The sequence below is a fragment of the Mauremys reevesii genome, linkage group 1 (assembly GCF_016161935.1).
Source record: "Mauremys reevesii isolate NIE-2019 linkage group 1, ASM1616193v1, whole genome shotgun sequence".
Lineage (NCBI taxonomy): Eukaryota > Metazoa > Chordata > Testudines > Geoemydidae > Mauremys > Mauremys reevesii.
In genome coordinates, this window is record NC_052623.1 from 73,342,299 (window position 1) to 73,366,451 (window position 24,153).

Genomic DNA, 24,153 nt, shown 5'->3' on the forward strand with positions numbered 1-24,153 from the left:
GGCAGGACTTTACAAAAATGAGACAAGCCATTTACAACTCACACTTTACTTTTCTACAGAGGAAAAAGGACAGTAAACTATCTAAACTCCTACATGCTTCAGACAGAGACAGAAACTATCACGTTGTCTTGTTCCAAAACTCATGGTCTTATGCCAGGCTGTCAGGCAAATTGGTCTCTAAGGTCTGTTGATATGTGCCCACAGACCGAGTCTTTGGCCTCCTCCTAGGTCATCTTCTGTCCATCATTGCAAAGGCCATCCTACTGATGAGTCTCTGCTGTACATGTCCATATCAATGTAGCATAGCTTCCTTCAACTTGTCTTCAATTGAGACAACCTATATTAGGTGCCTCACAGCCTCATTTTGTTTCCTATTATGGGTGTGTGGGGGAGCTATTTATTATTATTATTTTTGTTATTGTTATTATTTTGAAACATTTTTATTAAGACAAAGTTACAACAGAATGTTAATATACGGCATCATACATCACTTATTAATTATTCAGGGTCAGGTAAATATTCAAAGAATCTGGCAAAAGATTCTGACTTGCAGGCTGGGGAGTCCCCCACCTCTGAATATGATAAAAGGGTGATTACATTTCTATCTATATATCCTCTTTTTGGTACTTCTTTTGTGCATGTGGTTGGTGTGAAAGCTTTTCCATAACAAAGAAAGTCCACATTTTACTCTACTACAATTCCATAGGAGGATTTTTTTTCTAGTAATGTGCAATACAATATCTAGCTGCTAACAATAAAGAATACATTAATTTGTCATTCTGTTTAAAATGTAGATTGTTTTCTGGAGCATTAAGTAAACTGGTAAAGGACTCTCTAGGAAGCTGTCATTTTGTAAAAAGACAGATCTCTAAAATTTCATCCCCAAACTGTCTAATTCCTGGATACAACAACCACATGTGCAAATATGTTCTTCTTTTCTTGCAACTCCTCCAACAAAGCACCTCCCTAGTTGCAAAAATATGGTGGATCTTAACTGGAGTCAAATGCCATTCATACAGTAATTTATAAAAAAATTCTTCATGAGCTACACAAATTGAAGATGTAAATCCCCTTTCCCATATAAAGACCCATTCATCTGGATCAGTTTCCTTGTCAACTCACTCTCCTATCTTTTCATCCGGGTTGTTTACTTATCAACATCTTTTTCAGTCAAAATTTTATAAGGAATTAAATCTTTTGTTCCAGCTTACACCTGGGTCAACTCCTCAAATGTGGTTAAAGGAAGCTCTAGATAAAGCCTTCTAGTATCCAGATTTCACAATAACATGTTTGACTTGTAAATATTGAAAGTATGGGATCTTCATATTATTTACATTATTTCATTCCTCTTGGTATGATTTCAAATCAGTAGCCAGGAACAGTTGCCTGAATTCAGTAATCTCAGCTCTTTACCTACAACAAATAATCACTTTGATATTTCCTAGGGGTAAATTCCTGATTTGTAATGAAAGTAATTAAGGGAGATGGCCCCAGCAACAGGAATCTAGAAAATTTGTCCAAATCTGCAAAGATGGTCTGGATGAAAGGGTGACTTTTTATTTTTTATTTTTTTAGATTGAGCTTTTTAAGTCTCTCACTGTAAGTCAGGTTTGCTGGAACTCAAATCATTCTTTTAGCTCTTGTCTGAACATTTTCTGCTTTTAAAAGTGTGGACACCAGAAATGGACTCAGTATTCCAGTAATAGACTCACCAATGTTGTATTCAGAGGTAGTATCACATCCCTAGAACTACTTAATATTGCCCTGCTTATGTATTTGCGTTCACCCTTTTAGATTCAACATCACACGGGGAGCTCATATTCAGTTGGTATCTATTATTACCCTTTTCAGTGTCACGGTCTTCCAGCATCTCCATCTGATAACTGTGACCTCCATTTTTTGTTCCTAGATGTAGACTTTGTATTTGATTGTACTAAAATGCATATTGTTCTATGAGCCCACCTTAACTAGATCCAGATCAATCTGTATAACTGGCCTGCCCCCATCATTATTTATCACCTAGCCAAATTACTGTCGTCTACCAGTTTTACAGCACTGATTTTATATTTTCTTCCAGATCATGGATAAAAATATTGAATAGCATTGACTAATTTGGTCATCTTATTTTAAGAAATATGGATCAGCATTCATGTCATGTTCCCCATCAGTACCAGGCCTGGGCCAGGGAAGCTAATGATACAACCAGCGGACCAAATTGGGTGATGAATCCTGGTCAGGTGCCACCTGAGGCACATTGCACATACACAAAGAAGAACTATATTGTAGAACTGGAGCAGGTTCAACCCATGACAATCAGAATGTTACAAGGACTTGAGAAACTGTGGGCCTGAGTCTGAGCACACACGACAGCCATTGCAATAAAGCAGTTGATGGTACTACCACATAAAAGGAGATGTTCAAGCACCCTGTATGATTGAGCCAGAGCATCTGTATCACTATTGCTTCATAAATGAAACCAGCTGAGGTATTCAGTTCTCAAGGTAACAGAGAGATGAATGCTGGGAGTCTGCTTGGACGAACAGTAATGGCAAACACATGGACAAAAGGGATGGATGGGAATAAACACATATGAATTTAAAGGTGAACTCCAGAGGAAATAAAGCTCTTTACTTCCCATTTGTGATGTATGAAGACAGATTCAAAAGGTTTCCTGCTTTTTTTTTTTGCTTAGAAATATGAGGAATGCTGCATTTTGACTTTCTGACTTTCTTCTTTTTGCAGGAGGATTCTTTCTTGAAGCATTGCCATCCCACAGTTGCAAGGGAAGAAGGCAACTGCTAAAGAATTTTAAATGCAAGTTAGTTGTAAAAAATATTTTATCTAAAAAAAGGGGTGATCTGTGGAAGATGTATTTCCTTCTGTTCTAAAAATGTCTCCAACACTTACAAAGTTTCAGGATGAATTTGAAACTATTGCAATATTGAGACTAGTGTGCATAATATTTACTATGGTGTGCAACATTATATATTTCCTTATGAATATGTAACAGGATCTTCCCAAACCCAGCATCAGACCCCATATCTGCCTCAGTTTCCACACTCCTTTTACCAATGGATTTATTTACTGTTCAAACACCCTGCCTAAGGGTATTTCTACCCTTCGATCTGAGGGGTATGATTACTAGATCAAAGAAACATATCTATGCTAGATTTGATTGAGCAAGCACACTTAACATGGAGTGTAGCCGTGGTGGTGTGAGTGCCTGGTGGGGCTAGCTACCAGATATGCCAAACTCACTAAAAAACTGCAGAAATTGGGATTGTTTTTGGCTTAATTGGCTTGTGAGTTACTTGTTGGCTAGTTTTTGGCTTGTAGCTTGTTGCTTCTTTTTTTTGATCAGCTCCCAGCAAGCTGCCGGTAAGAGGGGCAAGCAGGGGCAAGCGGGGGAGTGAGTTGGAGTGCACAGAGGGCCCATCACAGTCCCAGACTGCACGCTGTGCGGATTTAGTCACATAGAGTGTTGGGGTTCTTAGGGATTGGCTTGTTTTGACCTTGTTTTGAAATAGAATTTGCTGGGTTTTTGGTTTATTGTGAAAGTCGGGGTGTTTATTTACTGCGTGAGAGTTGGCATCCGTGCTGGCCACCCTGAGAACATGCCTAGCTTCTTGGATAGGTACATATTCAGGACAGGAAGCCTTTCCCACCATTTGCACTGGTACAGCTACACTCTATTTTTAGTGTGCTAGTTCGATCAGAACTAGCATGGATAGGTCTCCTTGAGATGGGAATTATACCCCCAGCTTGAAGTGAAGACATGCCCTTAAAAAGCTTCTGACTAAAAAGCGAGGCTCCTCAGGCAGGTCTTTCACCTAGCTGGAGTGGAAAGTCCCATTTCAGGTCCTTTCTCTAACCCAGTGTCACCTACAGTTCTTACCCTTGGGTGAACTGCTTGTTGGCCTTTATCTCCCCAGCTGGGAGGCAGCTGAATAGTCAGAGATGAAGGCTAAGCCCAGCTCCCTTAAAGGGCTGTGCCAGCAGGATAAAGAACATGGGTATTAAAATGTTATAGGCTGAAGAGTAATCACCTAACCCTATCCTCTGTGTTTTCTCTGAAAGACAACAATCCCTCCTCATGATAAGCAGTATCAAAAGCAGCTGGTAGAACTAATAATATCACCATGAACTTTAAGGGCCAGATCCTCAGCTTGTTTAAATTGGCATAGCTCTATTGACTTAGTGCAGGGGTTGGCAACCTCTGGCACGCGACTTGCTAGGGTAAGCACCCTGGTGGGCCAGGCCAGTTTGTTTATCTGCCGCATTGGCAGGTTCGGCTGATCATGGCTCCCACTGGCCGCAGTTCGCTGCTCCAGGCCAATGGGGGCTGCAGGAAGCGGTGTGGGACGAGAAATGTGCTGGCCACAGCTTCCCAAACTGGCCCAGCAAGCCACGTGCCAGAGGTTGCCGACCCCTGTTATAGAAAGGAGTAAGCTTAAATACCCAATAGTTATTTTTCAAAATATTTTTGTATCCAAAACAGAGGAAGTTTTCAGGTGTGGGGGAGAACCAGGCATTGTCTATTTTTGTTCTGAACCAGGTGCATTATAAATATTTCCTGCTGCTGTAAATTGGCCATGGATGCAATTTTTACATCTATTTCATCTACCTACTTTCAGATGTCAACAGCCTTCACTGATGAAAACATTTCAAACAAAACATTCTGTGCCAGAATTTTAACACACTATCTCTGGGAGGAAAATTACCATCTTTGGCTTCAAAGTTGGCAAAAAAAGAGAATGTACCTTGGTACCATTAATGTATCTTGATCCTTCCTATTTTTTGCCTGTGGAATACAATAGTTTATTATACTGAGGACTGTAATTATTTAGTCTAATCCTGGTTATTTGGCTCTGTACTGGGGTAAATGGATGGAGGTTAGTGGTCTGTGGTGTCTAGGAGGTCAGAATAGATGACCGTTTCCACCTTTGGAAAATGCTTTGAGATCTTGGGATGAAAAGTACATAGTGTGATTTTTTGTTGTAGAGTTTGTCAGAGGCTCTGTATTCGAACTGAGTGAAAAAAATGATGTTTTTCCCTTGTGGAAAATTTTGAGAAAAATGAAAAATAAAATGGGACCTTTTGGTGAAAAATTGAAAAGTGAAATAATGCGTCTCTCTAAAAAAGAAAGAACGGAAAGAAAAGATACCCACCCCGAAATCCGGCCAAAGTAGTGAATGAGTGGGGAACATGGAAAATCAGGGAGGAGACTTGGGTCAAGAGCAGAGAGAAGGAGAGCAGAGACCTGTGAGAGTAATATCAAGAATCCTCACAGAAACCGAGCGGCAATATGTTCAAGTGGAAGAGGAAGCTCTAGCAGTCACTTGGACCTGTGAATGGCCCTGTGCACATCTGTTTGAATATTAACACAGAAGCAGACCACAAGCACTTAGTGGCATTGGGTTCAAAACCACGGAATGACCTTCTACCTAAGATTCAAACATTTTGTTTACAGCTCATGTGATTTTCTTTCAACACTGAACACATACCAGGGAAAGCACTCAGAGCAGCAGATGCTCTATCGAGAACCGCAATTGAGCAGCCCCTAGTGGAAGAAGAAAAGGCTTTAGAGAAAGATGTCAATGTCTACATTGACCTTCTTCTGGCAGCAATTCCATCGTCTGCCAGCCAACTTCAGCAGATTAGAGATTGCCAGAAACTGACTCAACTCTGGCATAGATAGTTGGATCGAAGGAGTCAACTTCTAACAAATCTACTACCATATTGCCAGGACCAAAATGACCTTCACATGACTGATGGCCTGCTTCTGAAAGGATGGTGCATTTTTATCCCTCTGGGACTCCAGAAAGAGATGCTCTCCAAAATCTGTGAGGGACACCCAGGTGCAAACAAGTGCAGGGCATGAACACAACAATCTGGTGGCCCAGTCTGAGTAGGCAAATTCAGACTTTAGTAGAGGGTTGCAAGATGTATAACAAATTTTTAAAAAACAATCTCTAGAACCGTTACTCTCTACAAAGTTACCTGACCAACCTTGGCAGTGTGTAGCCACAGATTTGTTTTTTTGGAAAGGACACATACATCATTGTAGTCAATTACTTTTCCAGACATATTGACTTGGCTATACTTACAATGACTTCATTGGCACAGGTCATCCGGATACTAAAGTCAATATTTGCAAGACATGAAGCTCCTGAAGTCCTCATATCTGATAATGGGCCTCAGTTTAGCTCTGATACATTCTTAGCATTTGCACACAACTTTGATTTTTGAACATCTAACTAGTTGTCCACATTACCCCCAAAGCAACGAGGAGGAGGAGATAGCAGTGAAGGCCTTAAAAAGACTTCTGCAAATATTAGTGGACCTATATAAACTACTCCTGACATGTTGATCAACATCTCTTGCATCTGGACAGTCTTCACCAGAACTTCTGATGGGAACAAAGTTTGGCTCTAAAGCTCTCAGATATTTGAAACTGTTCAGAATTTGTAAGGAACTTCCAGATCCTCCTAGTGAAGACTCCCAAAGGACTTTTCTGGATGAATCAGGTTCATCTTCAATATTTCCACAATGAAGAGAGGATCTGGAACCTGCAGGTACTCTGTCAGGGAGTCCCCTCTCCAGGGATCCCCGTGCACAAACTCAGCAGAAGTGGGAATAGTCTGGAAGACTGGTCCTCCCCAGTTACCAGAGACGACCAGGATGCATGCTGCAGCATTAAGTCCTTTGTTAGGGGAGTTCTCTAGTTGCTGTTTACAGCATGGCTCTTTGCGTTTATGTCCTCACATACATACATGTCCTACATACAGCAACAAAAGGGTACTAGACACCCCACAGGTTATTCTCTATTCATAGCAGGTGCAGAAACTTAACCCAGTGTTGGCAGAGTACCTGTTGCATCTTTCCAAACTGTGGTGTGGTCCAGGTGGAATTCAGGCTCACTCAGCTAGAAGGTTTCCAAGGATTCCTGCCGGGACAGAATGAGTCTACATCGTGATTTTGGCTTGGGCTGTAAAAGCCAAAATGGAGCACTAAATGTTGCACTGTATGCTGAAGTGCTGACTCTTAGCTTCAGTATTTGACACTAAACTGTGATCATCTATAACATACCACTTAAAAAGCCTATTTTTATGAAATAGTTTGTGCACTTCAAGAAAAGGGAGAGAAAATAGTCTTTCACTCTTAATGTGGACAATCCAAGGCTAGAGGTTAGGTAGTTATTAATTCATAGAGCTTACAGCTTTAGTACTTGTAGCTTCATTTTATTCTCTTTTTGGTCACTGGAAGTGTGCATTTTTTTGCCATTATAAACATTACAGATTTAAAAATAAAACGAAACCCTCTCTGGACTGCATTTTTCTTTTTTATTCCCAGATACGGCTTGATTTTGATTCTGGGTGACGTGAGTTAATACCAAGTCAATGATAAGTTCAACTGTATTAAAAGTCTTCAGAAGGGAGATGACTGGATTACTTTGACTGAGCCTGCTGGTAAAAATATCCAAACATGACAAAGAAAAGGAGGTCAGTGGCAAAATAAATAAATATGAAGGCAGAGGAAAGGAGATGGTGGAAAGATACCGAGATGCATATAATCAAGATAGGCATAACGTAGAAAGCAAAGGCCAAAGAATCTTGCAGACATTGGGGCAACTAAGAGAGCACCTATGCTATTCAGTAGCTCCCCTATGCCTTTTGTGGTGGGAATATCCATCCCTGGCCTTAGGCAATGTCTGCTTTGGGCATTGCGCTTTGGGGGTGTCCCGCTCCTGTGCAAATTCGGCAGCTCACAGGATCACTCCTCCAACTCTGTCTTGTCTATTGAGCCTCTGTGTCTAAGTATTGCAGGTCCAATGATATATATTGTGACATTTTCTTTATAGGTACGACTACATCCTCCTATCTGTACCTCCAGTGATCTACTGAGCTTTCAAAGAGACTTGTTCACCTTTTTGGAAAAAGGATGTATTTACACATTGCAAAATAAGGTGGAAGGATGGAGACACAGAGAAAAGTGTATTTGCTGCCTCACTTAACAAACATATTGATTTTTTTTCACTGCTATCTTTGCATTACCTGAATTTAATGTAGACCTACTATCCGGCCAGCCTAGTGTTGCTTTACTTTGCATTTTTATGGTAACAATCTTACTTCAGAAAGAATACTGTCCTTTTGCCAAGATACTAAGATGCATATTGTAAGTTATGCCTTCTATATCCAGGACCAAATTCTGCCCTGATTTGCAACCCTAAAAATAAAACTATGGAATCTCTTATTTTGATTATTTGATAGTCTTTTCCATAGGCCTATTTTAAAGGTTGCCATTTGCAGGAGAAAGGGCCATATTTGAGATCTATCAACCTTGAGAGTATCCCTTTAAAAACAACTTACCATTTTTTGGATAGCTGGTGCTCATTTTCCCATATCAATGTTGAGATACACTGGAAAATTATGGGCTGTGTGTGTTGAGCTGGCTCTCAGTCTAGCCCCCATTTTTATGGACACAAATATTAGCAGCTGTGGGCCTGGTTTTATGAAGTGTTAAGGGCTTCTTGTGAAAGCAGTGAACACACCAGGGTTATAATGCTACAATACAAAAAAGATTAGAAATGGTTGCATTGCTCCAAAGATAAATAGTTGTGTTTAGGGGTAAAATCAAAGGCTGGGGAAGCAAAACCTATTCTGTGTGTATGGGCCCGTGGGAGTGGAATCTACAGGCAACATCAGGGAAAGGGTGTACCCTTTGCCTGCCTGCAAAAGACACCCTGAAATTAGTCTCAGAATGGATGGATTAGAGGAAATGTATCTTGATTTTCAGTTCACGGGAAATTCTGTAGAGTATTATCACCTGGTATCCCAAGGGGAAACTCCAGGAGACTATTTATAATAAGAAATTTGAGCTATTTAAAAGATGTCAGCAATATATAATAGGAAAATACCACAAGAACTAGATGGAATATTGGAATGAAACAATAGTGTTAATTATTTGCACTTACATCATGCCTTTCATTCAGGGATCTCAAAGCACTTTCGTATCAGAGTATTAAGTATTATTTAATTAAATGTGCTTGGTAATGGATTTGTTATACTCTGAATACGAAGGAGATCTGGAAGGAATAAAAAGCACAGAAACACTTGCCTGATAAGCTGAATAGAATTTCATTGCAAGAAGAAGAATATAGTCACAGTATTTTCTCCTGTTGGTGGCTCCTTATCCTCCCTGGGCAGGATTCTTTGGATTCTTTCGTTTGTCCAAGTGGGAAGGGTTTCCCCAGTCATTCTGAAACATCCAGCTCTTCCCTCCTGAAACTTGTGCTTCTCCCTCAAAATTCCATACAGTTAGAGCTTCCTGAGCTAGCTTTTCCTGCTCCCACATATCCTCATACCTGCCAGTGTGGCACTGAAGGTTTCCCAAATAAGAGCCACAATGAGCAGCTCTCCTATTTGGAATAATTGCTCCAGTTTGGAATAATTTAATTAATTTTAAATTTTCCTTTCAACCACTCAATTTAACATTATTTTAAACATGCCTTTAGGATACAAATTCTGCATAAACTAACGGCAATAGCAAAAATCTCTTCCACAGCCCCCCCACATTTAATAGCAGTTATTCACACATAGCTTCCAGTTTATTAAGATAAAATCAACAAAGAAATTGCTTCCGTATCTTCATTTCCCTTTATATGTGCATTTTAGCTTGATTAGAATTAAAAGGAATCCAGCCACGTGAGGCTGCCTTTACAATGCTGGCCTCCTGGATCCATTTACAGTGCTATTGTTGTGTCTCTCATTATTTCTAGTATGTGACATTTAGTCACATGTAAACTGTAGAGATTTGGAGAGGAGTTGAAAAGAAAATGAAAAATTTGCTAGATGAACACAACACAACAAATTTGGTAGGCAGGTCAGATATTTTGAGGGTGCACTTAAGAACTGTCACACGTTCAAAGAGATTCCAGAGGGTAGCACTTATCTACAGAATCATTTGAAACAGGAGTTAGTTGCTATAGCCATTCAGTTCAGCACAACAAAGCAAAGTGATGTGGTCATTGTCAGTTCAGTTTCTTGGCACACCTCTGGGGCATAATTTAACCACTTGAGCCAGCCACACATGAAGTGAACTCTGGAGATTGAAAGTCAAAGTCACCCTTAGATTTCCCTTTTATCCTGATTCTGTGGAATACGGTAGATAATTTCCAAAGAAAATATGCCAGTACAGCTGTTACCCTGTTGATAACTTGCATTTCATCTGTGAAATCGCTTTTACACTTGGTACCTGCCTTGAACATGAGCATTACAGTTTTACTACGCTGTTGGATTCACTTGAAAGGTACCCTGCTGCTGCAGCTTGGAAGGGGGGCATTTTTAGGGGCTTGTTTGGAATCACAGAATGACTGGTCCATATAGGCAGCAATGACAAGATATTTGGATAATAGTTCTCAGAAATAATAGTAGAGGAAAACCTTCTGAAATTGTGGATAAAAGGAACTTTTCTAGCACTATTCTATTTTAAGTAACATTTAGTATTCATCTGTTTCTGCTGTAGTGTCTAGTCTAATGATACCTTCCCTGATGCTAATGTTCTCTATAGAAACATGCTCAGCTCATATCTCCAAAGTAAGCAGATATTCATCCCACTTAACACAGTCATTTACAGAGAGGTATGTGGTGAAACAAGAATTCAGATCTCTGTGCTTCCTGGGTATATGGCTATAGGGCTTGATTGTTTGAATGAAAGAAGCAGCTCCAATATCTGAAGCCAGAAAATGTGCTTTCAGATTTTACATACTCTTCCTTACATTATTCTGGTGGTGATGTTTATCTCTAAAGAACCACATAGTCTTAGTGACAAGAAACAACTATTGCTTCCTTAATACTGTACTCAAATCTTTAATTCATTAATGTTGTGTCCAGGTGTGAGCTCTGATAAGGAGATGTCAATAATATCATGAGGAACTGAATCATGATTAAAATATACAAGTGATGGGCAACATCCTGTTTAAATGAAACAGGACACTTTCTGCTCTCGGTAACATCTGTACAATTTTATTGAAGTCATTATTTCTGGTATTGTCTGTGATATATACATTCTGAAAGGCAGGTTTCTTTAAAATAGTTATTGATTTTTGTCATTTAATCTCTATTGTTTATAATAACTAAAATATAAATTTTCTCTCCCTGTTTTTCCCCTTTTCCATTTGGCAAGCACAGGATCTTCCTCTTTGTACATTTTATGTAGCATAAACCAAAATAGACAGAGCCACATTAACTCCTCATTTTGTGTGCCCTGAAGATGTAAGCACAGCTCACTGCTGTATTCTCAGAAGCCTGAAGAGGAAGGGAAGTACTGGAGTGCAGTGAGACAGCACTCATGCAGATCCCAGCTTTGTAGTCTAGGGAACTGGCTGGCCCGCTAGGCAAATATCCATTTCCCCAGACAGCTAGTCTAGGCCTGGCACAGCAAGTGAAATAATGTTTGTCAGTTATTTTTGTGCGTGCTCCCCTTGTACAAAACACTCAGTTTGGACTTGCTGGTGTGACTGTGCATCTCCCTGAGCCAATGGGGTCTACTCCATCATAAGGTAGAGGTGAGGACAAACCATGTGGTAGAAAGATGGTGTTTGCATTGCTGCCTCTCTCCCTATTTCCCCCAGGTTTCTAACAGAGAAGAGTGGCAGTAAACAGTAGTTGGAGTGTGCTGATGGAAATTGTATTGGGGATACATTCATTCAGTGCCTCCTTTTGTTGTCTGAACCATGCTCCTTCCCCGTCAATATGTCTCACTTTTTGGGCAGCCCTGAATAGCTGCATGTCCCCTAGTGGAGGGGTACTGTTGGTGCCTTGTGTTATTGCAAACCACACATCAGGTGCGTTTTCTGCTGCCAAGGGCCTCCCACCCTGTTTGGAAAGTAGCCCAATATATTGTTGGCCTCACCTAGACAGTAGCTATTGTATGTGTGTTTTTGTTTTGATTTGTTAATTCCTTGGTAACAATTTTTTTTTCTTTTAACGGTAATAATTTACTCTCTTTTGGCTATTTGAAGCTTCCGTCATTATGAAAAGAGACTTGCTGCTCAGTTCATTTTGCTCTGGGAGAGGTAGTGATTCACTCTGGAGGTGGCAGCACTGTAGTATTCACTGTATGGACATGCTAGCACAGGTCTGGCAGGATTTCCCTGTCCTCTGTAGGCAGAGCTTTTTGTCAGAGAAACATGTCAAAACACCAGCATTGCCAGCTCCAAGCATTCAGAAATCAAGTCAGGGCCCCCAAAATCAAGAGACTGGTTCAAAAATAAGGAGATTAAAAAAACTGCATAATAGTTATTAGCCTTCTGGGCTTAGCCTTTGAGGGGGGGGGCACATTTTCAGGCTTTTTTCTGCTACCATAATGGCTAGAAACTTTCTTTTTCAAATGAAAGCTGAGTCTCTGACTTCATCACAGTACTCCAAGAGCTGGGGCTTTAAGAAAACATATCCCAAGATTCACAATAAAATCATGAGAACTGGCAACACTGTTAGGTGTCGTCTACAATATGAATTGGATAGCAGTGATTCTATCATAATGAATTTGATTGTGATGTGAGTATGAGCAAAACATGAATTTGATGTTCCAAATGGAAATTTCAATAAGCTAAACTTGCCATGACAAGCATTACAACAGAAATCCAATCTTACTCTCCTAATTGGCTTGGATGTTGCACAACAGTTACAGAGCAGAGCCGTGTGTAAACATCTCCATATGTTATGCCGGCATGAATTACTATTGATGCAGTGGCTTGCTTTTCTTCTGCATTGGTGCTATTCTGATGAGGTTATTCTTTATGAAAAAGTGTGTCAGTGTGTTTCCCTATAAGTCCTGGGTATCTAATCTCTCTTGTGTAATTAGTATTGTGTGCTTCTAAACAGAGAAAAGTGGAGCTGCTTGAAGAAGCATTTAAAAATTCAAGTGGTGGAATAATTTGATGTAGCCTCCATACCATGCAGTGGCAGAGCTATAGATTTGTTTCCTGCAGTGAGAGCTGTGATATTCTCTGGTGGATTGTTTTTTTGAGATGATGACCAGCTCAGAGGTTCTCAAACTGTAGTCCATGAATCATTGGTGGTCTGCCCTGAGCTTGCTGGTGACATACAGCTGCCGCTCCTTCTTACCTACAGCTGCATTAAAAGAAGTTAACACCCTCCCCAAACCTTAAATATTTCTCCAGTATCACTTTATATCTACACTACAGAACTTACAGTGGCACAGCTGTACCACTGCAGCTGCACCTCTGTAAGGTCTCCAATGTAGCCACTCTATGCCGACAGGAGAGAGCTCTCCTGTCGGTATAATTAAACCACCCCCAATGAGCTATGGCAGCAGGAAAGCATCTCCCACTGACTGGCACTTTTGTCACTGAAACTTGTGTCTGTCAGGGGTGTGTTTTTTCACATCTTTGACTGACAAAAGTTTTACCAACAAAAGTGCTAGTGCAGATGTAACCTACACACCTTCTGGGTATGGTGTTCTGTCCCACCTAGTGGCACTGAGACCACTTAAAGCCCTGGTCTACACTAGGCGTTTAAATCGGTTTTAGGAGCTTAAATAGGAGGCACCTTATATCGATTTTAATGGCTAGTAACGCCATAACATATCGGATTAGACAGTGCACCACTGACCGCTCTGGACCGCAATCTGAACTCGGATGCAGTGGTCAGGTAAACAGGAAAGAATATTTCCTGTTTGCCCAGCGTGGAGCTCCGATCAAATCAAACTAAAATGGACCATGCGGATGTGATCGCTGTAGGGCAGGCAAATCCGTTTCTATCAGCGCCCGTTACAGAAGATGAAATTCAGAATCCTTTTTAAAAATCTCCAGACAGACGCCATAGCAGGGACTCAGCGCACTGCAGCGTGACAAGTGTAACGGAAAGCCAAAGAATCAAATGGGCGCTCATGGACTGGAGGACTGAAGCTATCCCACAGTTCCTGCAGCCTCTGAAAATTATTTGCATTCTTGGCTGAGCTCCAAATGCTTCTAGGGTCAAACACAGTGCGGCAATCTACTCACCCCCCCCAGAGCGAAAGGTAAAACACCCACCCCCAGAAAGAAAGGTAAAACAATCCTCTGACTCTTTTACATGTCACCCTATCTTTACTGAATGCTGCAGAGACGCGATAGTGCAGCAGTCAACACCAACATCCTTTACAATATGATGGAAATCCATCCTCATCATCAGCATCAGCTGATCATGCAAAAGCTGAAATCCATCCTCATGATCAGCTTCAGCTGATGGGACAACATCAGCCTATTGGCCCTAATTTTTTCTGGTGGATGGATGGTGCAATATGGCTGGTAACCATCCTCATTATAGCAACAGGGGGCTGAGCTCCATCAGCCCCCACCCTTCATGTGTAAAGAAAAGATTCAGTTGCCCCTGGACTAGCAGTGGGATGCTGGGCTTCTCTCCTACACACTGCTTAATGTCCTGTCTGGACTATCATAGCAGCTGGAGGCTGCCTTCCACTCATTTCTCACTAACAAGTCAGTGTGTCTTATTCCTGCATTCTTTATTAATTCTTTATTAATTCATCACACAAGAACGGAATCAACAGGTGGGGTTGTTACAGGAGCACCCCCTGTGAATAGCATACAGATAATTTCTGCAGGCTCTGACACAGAGCAGCTGTGCTCTCTGGTTCTATGATACGGTGGTTCTCTAGCACACTTGCCTATATTAGGCAGCACTGATTCTATTTTTAGATACCAAAAGGTATCTAAAAGGTATCCGTTCTATCCGTTCTATCAGCGCTCCGTTAGAATCCTTTTAAAAAAATCAGACAGAGCGCCAGCGCAGACTCAGCAGCACTGCAGCGTGACAAAGCGTAACGGAAAGCCAAAGAATCAAATGGCATGGACTGGAGGACTGAAGCTATCCCACAGTTCCTGCAGCCTCCTAAAATTATTTGCATTCTTGGCTGAGCTCCAAATGCTTCTAGGGTCAAACACAGTGCCGGTAAAACAATCCTCTGACTCTTTTACATGTCACCCTATCTTTACTGAATGCTGCAGATAGGCGATAGTGCAGCAGTCAACACCAACATCTGATGGTACAAAAAATCCATCCTCATCATCAGCATAAGCTGATCGTGCAAAATGATGGAAATCCATCCTCATGATCAGCTTCAGCTGATGGGACAAACATCAGCCTATTAGCCCTAATTTTTCTGGTGGATGGATGGTGCAATATGGTAACCATCCTCATCATAGCAACAGGGGCTGAGCTCCATCAGCCCCACCCTTCATGTGTAAAGAAAAGATTCAGTTGCCCCTGGACTAGCAGTGGGATGCTGGGCTTCTCTCCTACACACTGCTTAATGTCCTGTCTGGCCTCTCATAGCAGCTGGAGGCTGCCTACCACTCATATCTCACTAACAAGGCAGTGTGTCTTATTCCTGCATTCTTTATTAATTCATCACACAAGTGGGGACAATGCAGCCAAGAAAGGCTGGGGAAGAACGGAATCAACAGGTGGGTGTGAATAGCATACAGATAATTCTCTGACACAGAGCAGGTGGTTCTCTAGCACACTTGCCTATATTAGGCAGCACAGATTCTATTTTTAGATACAGCCAATGGTACAAAACGATGGAAGGTGCAATATGGCTTGGCTGATTGACCAGGCAAATGGTACAAAAGGACTGGTAGCCATGATCATCCTCAGTTCCAATTTATGGAAGGGTTTGGATGGTGCAATATGGCTAGTAACCATCTCTGCTGTCATGCAAAGCAAAAGCATGCTTCCAAGCTCCATGGTTTGCCATGCTATGCATCTGCCAGGGCAATCCAGGGAAAAGACATTTACCCAGAACCACCAGCGACAATGATTTTTGCCCCATCAGGCACTGGGATCTCAACGATTTAATGTGTTTAGTGTGGATTTTATAAAATCCCAGAGAGAGTTAAATGAGTCTGCTCTACAGCCTTAGAAAAGAAGCAGTCGGCTTTTAGCTCATGCGGTAGAGACTCATGCACTAAGTTCCAGAAGTCCCAGGTTCAATCCTGCCTGCTGACAAGCAGGGTTCATTGGCATTACACAGACATAGCCTAGATAAGCAACTGCTGTGGTTCCCACAGCAATGTTAACGGTTGTTAATGGGAAGGAAGATTTCCCCGCAAATGAGAGGGCAGGTGTGCCACAAGACAATCTTTGGTTTAAAAGGTACTCTGCATGTGAAAAAGTTTGAGAATTCCTGATTTTGCTCAGCCTTATAAGGCTACCTACTTATTCCGGTTATCATGCACAGTTCTGTCAGACACATAGTAGCTGTAACAAGTTGAATTAGATAGACTGGCATACATTTCAGTATTTCTGCTTTTGCATGGATCCGTCTAGTTTTTTTGTAGCCCAGTTGTTGCATCACAGTGTTTTCATTTATGTTCACACCTCTCCTAAAGCAGTTTCTTACTATATGCTTTGGTATAATGTTACATGCAAAATAAAACTGAAAAACATTGTGGGGAATATTCATGTGGGAAACGGCCTTCCGACTCGTACCTACTGCTATTTAATGGCTTAAGTATTTCCAGCTCTTTTGATAACATAAGTATAATAAGGCATATTGATTCAAGTGTTGTCTGTGAGGGAACTCTCACTAGAGGCAGTGAGACAGACTGTTTGTAGTGAGTGAAGATGGTTTACTCCAAGGACTGTATTCATGACAGGAATCCCTGCATCTCTTACATATTGGATTTAAAACTTCATAGTTCTGTGTTCTTAAAAATCTCCTTTTATCTCTGACTGCATTCAAAGAAAAGACATTTTAAATTAAATTATCCCTCAAGCTGTTCTCAACCGTCATGTGTTTATTTTTTTTTTAAATAAAAGAAAGTCAGCCATGGAACAGAGAAGCTGTTTGTGCTTGTTAAAATTCAGTTTTCGTGTTTATGTCTGAGGTGTTTCTATGGGACTTGACTTCCCTCCTTCTTAGGCTAATGATGACTTTATAACTTCAAATTGCTTGACACTGTCTCTGCAGAATACAGCTTTTTTGTTCTGGGGGGCTCAACATCTTCCTGCCTGGAGTAAGAAACTGTGATGGTTTCCCCCAAAGGCCTGTAGAGTATACTGTATGATAGCTTTCTAGCATTAAACATTAATCAGAGAGTTTTATTTCTCTGTGTTCAGATATTTTTTCTTGTCTTGCTTTAAAATCTGAAATGTTCTCAAGAGATCCTAGACGGCAAACATTTAACAAGAACTTTCTTTGCCTTCTGTTCTCTCTCTCACAAGATAGCTCCTTTACTGCAAGTTTTTTAAACATGGAACTTCGTTCCTCCTAAATTTGGGGCCTGGTTAACAATTTGAGTTGATTTAATACTAGATTAAAGTAGTTATCTGGTTAAATTTCATGACTTTTTCTGAATAAATTATTATTTAAACATTTAAAAAATTTATTTGCTCAGTTTATAGAGCTAAGCCTCAAAATGTGCTACCTCACATGACTCAAGTCAGAGTGCCTTAATCACAAGAACATTCTGTCTTTTGCTCTGATTTGGTTGTCTCTTCAGGCAGATTTGAGACAGATGGGTTGGGAGGAAGGGTGAGTTGAAAGAAAATATTCTTTGGCCACCCTCTTTTACAGAAACTTGTACCCAAGGCATGTAGCTAGTGCAAATCCTTATTTAGAATGTGGAGGTATCTGCAGAAGCATCATTTCTGTAGTGAAAATGAGAAAAGTCATCATGTGAGCCATGTGAGTCCTTCCCATAGATGTCATAGGAGAATTTTATCATCAACAATTAATTATTTAATGTAAGTGCATTATCAACTTGTGCAATGTGTTGGTGCAATACTGGTGAAAAGTTAATCAGTGTGATATGTCAGTTCATATGTTTTCTATGTTACCAGTGGAATGCACTTATCTAGACAGCAGACTCTGGTCCACATCCTCAGCTAGTGTAAATCAGAGTAGCCTGGTGACTTCAGTGGAGGTATGCTAATTTACACTGTCTGAAGATCTAGGCCTTTAATCCTAACAGGGTTGAAAATATTGGTTAGATTTAGTGAATCTCTGTATTGAAGTTCATGGATGGGTAACCAAGTCAGGATAATGAAAAATGATCTAGCACAGTGGTATGATGAAGCAATTTTGTTCCTTTGTGGAAACTTCTGGTGCCAAGTATATTAACGTTCAAAGCATCTCTTTCCCCTGCCCCGCCTTACAGATAAGATTTTGAATGCACATAGAACAGAACAATCTTTGTTGTAGGATGTTACTCTTCAGAACAGGTTAGTGCAGGTAATAGTTCCAGTAAGTAGTTAATTCCTTATCTTCAAGCATTGTGAATCCAAGACTTTAGTATCTGACAGCTCTGTTAGTGCAAACTGAAATAAGATTGATTGAGTAGTTCCTCTTCTACTGATCCACCTTTTCAATTCACATTATCTAAGCTTAGGTGGTTCCTCAAAACAATATGCAACCTCAGCCTCCCATTAAATGTGCTTGGACTACTCTTCACTTAGAGCTGTGAAGTGTGCAAGAGAAGTGACATTTAGTATCAGGCTGATATGAACATTCATTCATAAAAGCTTTTAACTTCGACTGGAATGACAATGACATCAATTTTTGCCCTTTCCACTGCTTGGTGTGCTCCTAAAAACAAGGTATTTCAGCGAGTGCCCTCTCTGGCTACAAGAAATTATGAAGAAGAGATACAGAACTATCTGACATCTAGCTTTATGAGGGTGGGGTCTCTGCATTTCACTGAATGAGCAACTCATGCATTACACAGGAGCTGATAAAGGAGCTGTGGAATTTTAATACATTCACTCACTAGTATGCAAGTAGGATCACTTAAATCTCTGTTAGAACCTGAAACCCAGTGTCAACCACTGATATTGTTCTATGAATTAAAAGTTAAATGCATGTTCATCCTTGGATTTATTCTTATTAGGTGAACTGAGTGTAACATTGTGAATGCAAAAAATTTTAACGGTAGCTGGAACAGGTAACTACTGTTATATTCATTGTCGTAGGAGGTGGCTATATATTTGATTGATAGAAGAGGCTCATTTTTATGAAAAACGTGGTGGGTTACTGCTGCTCTGATCCTATATTTGTTTTATAAGCTGGTAAAATCAGTCTTTACATACTGGGTGAGAGAAGTACAAAGACTATCTAATCTCACTGTGACAGGGTTTGGGTGGCCGGGCGGACTAGTAGTTAGATTGCCTAGCTCTCAGCTTCCTGCTGGCTGAGTGGCCTCAGTCTTTAAGGCTGAGGGGCTTAGGGGGACCCGGGCCCTCCCTCTCCACAGGGTCCCAGCCTAGGGCCCTGTTTATGTTAACCCCTTCCCCATCAGGGAGTCCAAATCCGCTGCTCTGGGCTACTTCCTACCAGTCTGTTAGTCTGTTCAGTTTGGGACCTGGCCCCTCTAATCCAATCTGCTGGGTGGCTGGCTTCCCACAGGATTTCCTCTTGGATCCAAATGGTGCCTTTCTGCAGTCCCAGGCTCCTACGGGAGGGGCAGCCACAAACTGGTAGCCCCACAACGTCTCGGGCTTTCTCAGTCAGTAACCTCCAGTGCTGGTGGTTTTTCTGAAGTATTTCTTGGCTAGAGAACCAGTGCTTACTTCCAGGTGGCTGGCCTGGGTGGCAGGCCAGTGCTCTGTCCCTTTAGGCAGGGAGAGCTACTTCCTGCCTCTTCAACAGCCATCCCTGAATTGAGACAGACTTGCCCCCGCCCCACTCCAGGCCTGGCATTGGCTGCAGGTATAATGGAACGGGGCTAGCTGGGTTCAAAGGCTCTCCTTAACCCTTCTGTGTGGTAGGTGGTTCCCCTGTTTCACCATACTCACTTTATTAGAAATTGCCCAGTATAGAAATTGCTGGGAATGTAAACTATAAGAGTTGGGGTAGAAAAGTTTGGATATGAAAGAGCATGGGGATATCTGGTAGGTGACTATTTACTTTACTAGGCCATGAAATATATGAAATTAAGGAGAAAAATGCTTACATATCACTAAAAATATGCTGTGTCCTAGACACCATTGTATGCTAATTGTTGGCAAGTGCTAACTTTTTAATGGTGACCATTGCAACTAAATATATAATAGATTTAGACTGCTTAAAGATGTGCACAGAACTGTAAAATGATCTAGTGTTTTTTTATGGCCTCCATCATTCAAAATGAGCTTCAGTAAAATGACCGTAAGCCGGTGATTCAGGATATTATGTCAAAATCCTTCTTTTAGCCTCATCTAAGGCATTTTGACTCCCATACTGAACTGAAATTGGTCAAGTGGACCTGAGATTAGGATTTCCTCCTAACTAGACTGGAAGTAAGAGCATTGTCTTTCAATCAGGACTACTTATGAGTTGCATCCTAGGAAGCCAGCATGAATAACAATCTAGAATAATAGGCTACAAGCAACAAGCTCCACAATATGTATTCCAGACTAATCATAGACTCATATCACTTTGGGCCAGATTCACCAATACGTCTGGATTAGTTTGTTGTACTCTAGTGGCAAAAAGCTGCACTACATCTGACTTAACCAGCCATTTCAACTGTATTTGCTTTACTGTCTCTTTGTGGATAACCAGAAAAATGCAGCAACTATAAAATCCTTATGAGTGCTGGTTCCTTATCTCCACTTCACCAGTCCTCATTCTAGAGTTTATTCCTAAATTAAGATCTAGCAGAAATCAAAAAATTGGGTGTCACTGTCGTACAAATAATTAGTATAATAAAAATATTTCAGGTTCATTCTTCAATTTGTGAACAATTTCCTTTTCAAACTGGGCTGTAGATCAGGGGTCAGCAACCTCTGGCTTGCGGCTCACCAGGGTAAGCACCCTGGCGGGCTGGGCCAGTTTGTTTACCTGCCGCATTGGCAGGTTTCGCTGATCGCGGCTCCCACTGGCCGCAGTTCGCCATCCCAAGTGCGGGCAAGGGATGTGGTGCAGGTGAGGGATGTGTTGGCCATGGCTTCCTGCTGCCCCCATTGGCCTGGGACGGCGAACTGCGGCCAGTGGGATCCGCGACTGGCCAAACCTGCCAACGCAGCAGGTAAACAAACTGACCCGGCCTGCCAGGGTGCTTACCCTGGCGAGCCGCATGCCAGAGGTTGCCAACCCCTGCTATAGATGAAGAACTGCCAATTTGTTATTGTGATAAATGGATAACGAACACAAGAGTTACAGGACCACATTTTGTAATTAAACTAAGGTATCTCACATTAAATCAATGTGTAACAATTTAAAACCAAAGTATTTCAGTGTGGTTCCTTTCCCTAATCCCAGCCTTCACTGCTGACAGAATCATCTGTTTGCAGGTGCATCTATCACCAAAGATAGTGCTTGGGTATAGAAGCCTGTAACCTTGGTAGAATTCCTTGTTTTTTAACAGATACACTATGCATACTTGGACTGCAATTTCTCCCAGTTTTTCCCCACCTATTAAAGATTACTCTTGCCTAAGAGCATACATTAACCATTCTGTAGGAATATTCTTGACCTTCCCTCTTGTATCTATGAAGTTTAAGATAAGGTGTCCTCCTTCCATTGAACTAGTAGAGCATGTCATGGTCCTTGGGTAAGCTATGCCTTCCAGTTCCCCAGGTGAACTCCTGTCACTTGACACGCCCAACCCTCCACTTCTTTCTGGGGTGGTACCCCACAATCCAGCTACTCTCCAACTGAGTCTCCAGGTTACACTTCCCTGATTGTCATCCCTTAATCCTCGCACACCCCCCACGCCCTATGAGAGCCTGTAGACAATAGTAATATTCAGTGACACAGAAGCAGCTTCTTCAAAACAAGTATAGTTTTATTTTTTTAAAGATGCACAGTACTCAGAGAAATATATTTAAAACAACAGAGATCTGTACACACCTATGCTTGGCATTCCCTGCTAGCTCCTAGGTGGACATGACTTAGCCTGGGTGCCCCCATTGCCTTGGAGACCAAGTTACAGTGTACTGGTTGCAGCCGCTGACTCTCCATTATCCTGTGTCAACTTGCAGCAGCTGACAGTTCCCTCCTCCCTTTCTGCACAGTGGATCTTTTAACTGATCAATGTCTTTTGATCTCCAGGTTCTCAGCCTGGGCAAAATAGCTGTGCCACAGCTGGGGTTCAGGAGTCACCTTTTCACTGGCTGTTAACCTGCCTATTGTGACTACGTGTTTGCTGGGATGCTCCTTATCTAGGCCATTGTTTTGCCTTTCCTGCTTGCTTCCTCGGATCGCCCCATTTCTAACTCCATAGCAGGTAACTCATTTTAAATAAATATGCAATGATATGTATAACATCCACAAAAAATACAAACATTTCCCAGTTGTTCTTCAAGTGATTGAATGTCCATTCCACTGTGACTGTTTGTACCCATCAGGGTTGCACAAGCGCCTTCTGCTGCCTCATGTACCATAAATGGCTGAGCTGCCATAGATTCCTCTGTTTCTTCCTACCACCCCGACAGTTGTTGAAGCTCCCTGTCCTTGCCAGTAAATAGTACCCATTGTATAGTCAGTGTAGTTTTGTAGTTAGTTTGTTGGTTAGTGTGGGTCTGACACCCAATTTGGGTACAGGCCCCGGTATCAGAGATATGCTATGCTCAGCAGCTTTCAAGCCCTGCTGCTCTTGCGGTAAGACAATGCCTAATAGTGACCTTTATCCCAACTGCCTTAATTACTTGGGGGAGGCTAATGTGAGTGAAAAGTGAAATATTTGCAAGGGCTTTAAGCCTCACTCTATAAAAGATAGGGCATCTAGATTGAAATATCTGCTGCTGAAATCAGCACTACATCCTCCATCTGAGCCATCTATTTCCGTCTGGGTTCTGAGCACCTTGATGTTGGTCAGTAGCTCATGGTCGGTACTACCAGTACTGAGAAGCAGATTGGCATTGCTGGTACCAAAGAAGAGGCATCAGAACTTGGACTTGGTACTGGGATCATTGAAAGACTCAAAGAGGTTGAGTTCTTCCAACGATTCGAGAGGGTGTTCAAAGAGGAGGCACTGCTCAGAGCACACATCTACACAGGGGAGTTTATTGGCTCCAGAGCCCAGTATGGGCCTGTCAAGACCTACTTCTAAAGCACCTTCATTGGCATCACCTCGTGTCCCAGTATCGCAGAGTGTCTTCCCAGTACCATTTACTCCTGAGGCATTTGAGGCTGCAGGAGAGTAGTAAACATCTTGGTGTTGTCACCAGCAGCTCAAGAGACTCACCTGGCACTGACACTCAAGCTACCAACACCAGTGCCTTCACATCCACATTGGGCAGTTCCTTTTGATTCAGGCATCAGGGTACGGATTAAGGCAGTACTGTCTAGGGAAAAGCCACAAATGATGGCATTGCCTCCTCTTTTTTCAGAGTTTTAACCTTCATCGGTACCACCATGATCATAAGAATTGGCTTTTTCTTCATCAGAGTCTGAAGAGGTAGCCTATGTGTCCCAACCATTCTGGTCCCATTATCAGGAGTATGTCACCTGCTCACTCTAGATTCAGCCTATGCACCAGCTTGGGGCTTATCGAAGGGACGCTGGTGCTATGTACAGTTTGGGACTAGGGCTATACCAGTGGCCCTTTTGGAGCCCAGGGGTTCTCTCCTCAACTGAGAGCATTCCTGCAGCCATGTCAGCAAGCTCCATCTACAGGTCATCAGGAGCACTGCCGCCACAGATACCCTAGTGTCAGTACTGAGCCCAGCATGGAGATCCCTCTCATGAGAGCACACAAGAGGAGCAGGAATTGGACCAGTATTGTAGTAATCCTCTTCCTCTTCAAGAAATTGTGGTGAAGCCTATTTCTCCATCTCTTGATGATTTTAAGACTCATCAGCAGTTACTGAGGAGGGTGGCCATGGCCCTGGACATCTACCTGGAGGAGATCTGGGAAAAATCCCACAAGCTGGTGGACATTTTTGACATCGGTGGTACTTGCTAGAATAGCCCTCCCTATAAATGAGGCTATCTTAGAGCTTAATAAATTCCTGTGGCAGACCCCAGCTTTCCTGCCTCCGACTGCAAAAAGGGTGGAGAGGAGCACATAAATAATCATTCCTCTCTGAGCTCCCTTGTACTGGTGGCAGCCAATGAGAAAGAAAGACGGGTCACCAGGTGCCAACCACAAAAATAAAGAGGAGAAAAAGCTGGATTTATTTGGGAGGAAGCTTTATTCCACAGGTG

The 24,153-nt window shown here is 41.8% G+C and overlaps 1 long non-coding RNA gene across 1 annotated transcript; it reads left to right on the forward strand.

Annotated features, from left to right (window-relative positions):
- Positions 1-2,769: 2,769 nt before the first annotated feature.
- LOC120396124 lies at positions 2,770-8,077 on the forward strand. Its single transcript, XR_005593002.1, has 3 exons — positions 2,770-2,818; positions 7,354-7,502; positions 7,862-8,077. It is a non-coding gene; the product is annotated as an uncharacterized LOC120396124 (long non-coding RNA).
- Positions 8,078-24,153: the final 16,076 nt, after the last annotated feature.